The 5039-nt window shown below is 50.3% G+C and overlaps 1 non-coding gene across 1 annotated transcript; it reads left to right on the top strand.

The window, feature by feature from the left end:
- Positions 1 to 288: 288 nt before the first annotated feature.
- Positions 289 to 418, top strand: LOC111761209 (small nucleolar RNA SNORA31). The gene has a single exon (XR_002794634.2). It is a non-coding gene; the product is annotated as a small nucleolar RNA SNORA31 (small nucleolar RNA).
- The last annotated feature ends 4621 nt before the right edge of the window (positions 419 to 5039 follow it).

The following is a 5039-nucleotide window of genomic DNA, read 5'->3' as shown; positions in this document are numbered from 1 at the left end:
TTCCATGGTTAGTAGCGATGCCTCAACATGTGTTCACCAATTGTAACAAATGCACCACAGTAATGAAAGATGTTGTTAAAGTAGGAAAGTACAGGAGGAGGAGGGGAGCATATGGAAATTCCCTATATTTTTAATGTAACATTTATATAATCTAAAGTTTCTTTAAAAATGAAAAATTAAAAAAATTTTTAAATGCCCATTGACAAAGGAGCAATTTCCCTATCCAAAAAGAGATAAATATTCAACCAGTCGGACGGTGAGAAGGTAGAGCTTCAAGACCATGGGTCTATGCATCTCTGACAGACCTGAAGCAGTTCATGTCTGCTGCTAAGGTTTCCACTACAGAGGCAAGAAAAAGACAGTCCTACACTCTTTCTGTCTGGTTGTGGCAGCCAAGATTGAATGGGGGAATACAGGAAATTCTAAAAACACAGGGAGGGAGAAATAATCTTTGCAACTCAGAAATAAACTTAAAGGAAAGCGAATGTAGGTCAAGTGATTGGGCTCCCGTCTACCATATGGGAGGTCCAGGGTTCAATTCCCGGGACCTCCTGGTGAAGGCCAGCTGGCCAGTGCAGCAAGCAGGCCTGAGTAGAGAACTGGCCCATGCAGAATCTGGCCCATGCAGTAAGCTGGCCCAAACGGAGTGCTGGCCTGCACAGGAGTGCTGGCCTGTGTAGGGGTGCTGGCCCACGTGGAGAGCTGGTGCAGCACGACGACACAACAAAAAGAGACACAGAGGAAAGACAATAAGAGACACAGCAGACCAGGGAGCTGAGGTGGCGCAAGAGATTGAGGGCCCCTCTCCCACTCCAGAAGGTCCCAGGATCGGTTCCCAGGGCCTCCTAAAGAGAAGACAAGCAGACACAGAAGAATGCACAGCGAGTGGACAGAGAGCAGACAGCGAGCACAAAACAACAAGGGTGGGTTGAAGCGGGGGATAAATAAATAAAAATCTTTAAAATAAATAAATAAACTTAAAAACAGAAAAAAAAGAAAGAAAAGACTATGGGCCTCTGAGTCCTCTGCCTCACGTGGGAAATGAGGAGCTATTATAAGAGTAGCCTTCAATGGATTTAGGATTTCAGAGCAGAAAAGCAACTGAGTGCCTTCCTGGGATGCAGCAAAAGCACACCAAACGCAAACTTCAGAGCAAAACCCCACGACATAACCATGGAGAAGAAAGGCTGGCGATGAGTCCCGGCGGTTGGGCCTGACGGCAGGAAGCAGCCCAGCGTTCTGTGACCCTTCTACCAGGGTTGCTACGGCCCCCAGCACCCAAAACTGAGCCTAGGGCAGAGCTGGTGCTCAGTGAAACACCAGTTACACACTCCAGGGTTCTGGCAAAGTTAAAACAGCATTTTGGGGGGAGCAAATACAGCTCGAGTGGTTGAGCACTTGCTTCCCATATACGAGGTCCTGGGTTCGATCTCTGGTACCTCCTAAAAATTTTTTTGAAATGAAAGAATAAAAATCATTTAAAGAGACCAGAAGTAAACATGTGCTAAATGAGAAATCAGGGTGGAGAATAACAAGTGCTTCCCTCCCTTTTTCCTATTTTCCACAATATGAGCTTTTTTTTTTCCCAAGTATAAATAAAGCTTTGTGTTTTGCAGAGTTCAAGCATCGTGTTTCAGAGGCTGAGCACAAGGTGTCTCCAGAACCGCGCAGAGCCGCTCTGGGGCTCCCCCACAAGGCTGGTGGCAGGTGCAAGGAGGGGCTGAGGACAGCCAGGGACACTAAAGGAACGATCCGGGCCAAATCGGGAGCACAATAGCCCTGAGGAAAAAGCCGGAGCCGAGCATAGAACTGCGTTCCTCCGGCTCACGCTATCCTGAGAACACTGGTCCTCACGTTTCCAGCTCACCAGGTGGGAGCCGGGGTCCGGCTCGCGCTATCCTGAGAACACTCGTCCTCACGTTTCCAGCTCACCAGGTGGGAGCCGGGTCGTTGGCAGAGTCGCTGCAGGCACTGGGGACATTTCTCAAGAGGGCTGGAGACCAAGTCTGCACCAGGGATTTCCTTAACTGGGGCTCATACCGCCCCAGGGGAGGTCAAGGGCAGAGGGAGCCAAGGGGAGGGGGCCGGCAGCTGTCCTGGAGGTGGTGGGCTTAAAACCCACGGCCTGTTCGACTTCTGTGTTCAGAACAGGTTGGACCAGGGGCCGGATATAAGCGACGGAGCAGGCCGTGCCCGCGGCTCTCCGGCTGCGCTCTCCTCCCAGCCACGCCATCCCAGCGGGCCTTAGAGAAAGGTGTAAAAGGCAAAGGACACCAAGAGTTCAGACAGGGACGGGGAGGAACGGGGGAGCCCTACGCGTCGGATCTCAAGTGTCGAGATTCCTCCGAGCCTGTTCAGGCACTCTTGGCTGACAACAACCTTCCAAGGGATTCCACCAACCAGGGCAGCACTGCGAGCAGCGCCTCCGGGGCCCGTCTCCAATTCAGCGCAGACTTGGTGAACCCTGCCTCCTTAGTTGATTGTAAGGTGGCGATCGTAGTACTTAGCAGACAGGAAAGCACTGAGGGGTAACTTAAGCAGAAGCTTAAGAAATTTAAATAGATGTCGATGTGGTAAGCAGAACGACGGCCCTCACCCCCCACGCCCAGAACCTGTGACTGTGTTCCCTTACCTGGGAAAAGGGACTTTGCAGGCGTGACTGAGTTGCACTTGGAGAAGGGAGACTATCTAGGATTACCCAGTAGGTCCCAGCTAATCAGACGGGTCCTGAAAATCAGGAGACCTTTCCCACCGCGGGCAGAGGAAGGCCGGCTGCGGAAGAAACGGAAGACGCGAGGTTGCAGGCTTTGAAGACGGGACAAAGGGGCCATGACCAAGGACTGTGGGCAGCCTCCAGAGCTGGGCAAGCCCGGGATTCTCCCTGGAGCCCCCAGGGGAACACAGCCCTGCTGACACCTTGGCCTTAGCCCAGGGAGACCGGGTCAGACTGTAAGAACAAATCTGGGTTGTTTGCAGTCACTGAGTTCCTGGTGATTTGTTATGGCAGCATCAGGAAACTAATAGAAGTGGGAGCAGTGATAGCCAGTGAGACGCAATTAAGAAAGGTCCACAGAATATCTCAGGCTTTTCCCAAGCAGGGGAGCTCTATTTTCAACAAAAACAACGTTTTAAAAGTTTTTTCATGGTTAAAAGTAAGAACTGGGAAGCAGATTTGGCCCAATGGATAGGGGCGTCTGTCTACCACATGGGAGGTCCGCAGTTCAAACCCTGGGCCTCCTGACCCATGTGGAGTTGGCCCACGCGCAGTGCTGATGCATGCAAGGAGTGCCCTGCCACGCAGGGGTGTCCCCTGCATAGGGGAGCCCCACGTGCAAGGAAAGCCTTCCAGCGCAAAGGAGAGTGCAGCCTGCCCAGGAATGGCACCGCACACATGGAGAGCTGACACAACAAGATGACGCAACAGAAAGAAACAAAGATTCCTGTGCCGCTGACAACAACAGAAGCAGACAAAGAACACACAGCAAACAGACACAGAGAACAGACAGCCGGGGCAGGGGGAAGAAAAGAAAAAAGAAAAGAAAAGAAAGAATACAAGTGGACACAGAAGAACACACAGCGAATGGACACAGCAAAAAATGGGGGGGGGGATGAGAAGGGAAGAAAAAGTTCTTAAAAAAATTTTTAAGAAAGTAACTGCTGAAGCCACAGATGGCAGTGGACAGTTAGGTTTGTCATTTAATGATGGGAGAGGGTTGGGATGGAAAGCACTGCCATGAAGAATGAGTTGGACAAGATGGAGCATGGGGTCGGGGAGGGGGTGACAGCACAGAGGCCTCAAGGCGACGAGGGGGCCGAGGTGACCTTGCGCCCGACGGCGCTTTCTCCGCTGGGCCGGCACAGGAGTTGGCGAGGGCGAGAGGGACGTTCCCGAACCACTGGACATCTGATCGAGGACAGAAACGAAGAATTCCAGGACAGAGTCAATAAATGACACCTGGCTGGTGAGGCACAGGGCAGGGCTGCAGCGGAAGACGGAGAGCTGGGAAGGCCACTGTGTGCTTCTTAGAGGCTCAGTGAAGCCTTGACAAATGAGTAAAGTGAACTGAGTCATCGGCACTGCTGAAGCGTCTCATACTCCCTAGAGCTACAGCGAATCCACAGCATCAGGCCCTGTCCTTCCCTGCGCAGTCAAAATGATCACTCACCACTCATCTGAGGAGGTTGTTTCCACTTCTCAGGTTTGCTTAATTCAGGGCACACCTAAAAGCAGTCAGACCCCCAAACCCCACAAAAGAAAGGGAGATTCTCCTCAGCTTATATGAAGTTACATTCAGGGAAAAAACAAAACCGTCCTCTCTGGCGTGGTGTGGTAAGTGAATGAATCCACCTCCCGTCCCAGAGCCTCGCTGGACTCCACTGCGAGCTGCCCCTCTGCCCCTCTGCCTTCTGGAAAAGCAGTTCTAAACCGCTCTACCTGGACAGGGCCTCCGTCAATGATTCTGTTTTCACGGAGGAAGAAAAATTTCTTCAAAACAGAATTGAAGGATGCTTTGCTGAATCTTCGAGTCAAGCTCAAAGTTGAGCAAACAGCCCAGCTGTGTGTGGGTACCTAGAAGACAATTACTGACAAAGGTCTGTGAAACGTGGGACCCTGTTGAGGAAACAAAAATAACTTGATTATACCCTTTCAAGGCTGAGGTAAATGAAGGTTATTTTTTACCTGAGGTAAAGGTTATTTTTTTTATTGTTTCTGAAGTGAATATTAATGTTTTATGGTTTTCAAAACTCATCAAGAATGTCACCAATACACATGGGCATTTACAGGGCTAAACCACCCTTTAAAGATATAAAAATACAAAATAAACTTAGAAAGACCATTTCTAAGGCCTACCTCCCCAGCAGCCCAGCAGCCACGAATTTCTCCCCCTGAAATGACATGGCCTTTGATTCACGTGGCGTCCAGCTCTTTTCCTAACATCTGTCCATAAGGCACTTTGGACAATCAGTTTAGGTTTCCAGGAGGGTTGACTTCTTCCCCAATAATTTAGAGAAAAAAAAAAGTTTTGGCCACAAAGATA

Source organism: Dasypus novemcinctus, chromosome 28, assembly GCF_030445035.2.
Source record: "Dasypus novemcinctus isolate mDasNov1 chromosome 28, mDasNov1.1.hap2, whole genome shotgun sequence".
Lineage (NCBI taxonomy): Eukaryota > Metazoa > Chordata > Mammalia > Cingulata > Dasypodidae > Dasypus > Dasypus novemcinctus.
This window is presented reverse-complemented; position numbering and strand designations above follow the sequence as displayed.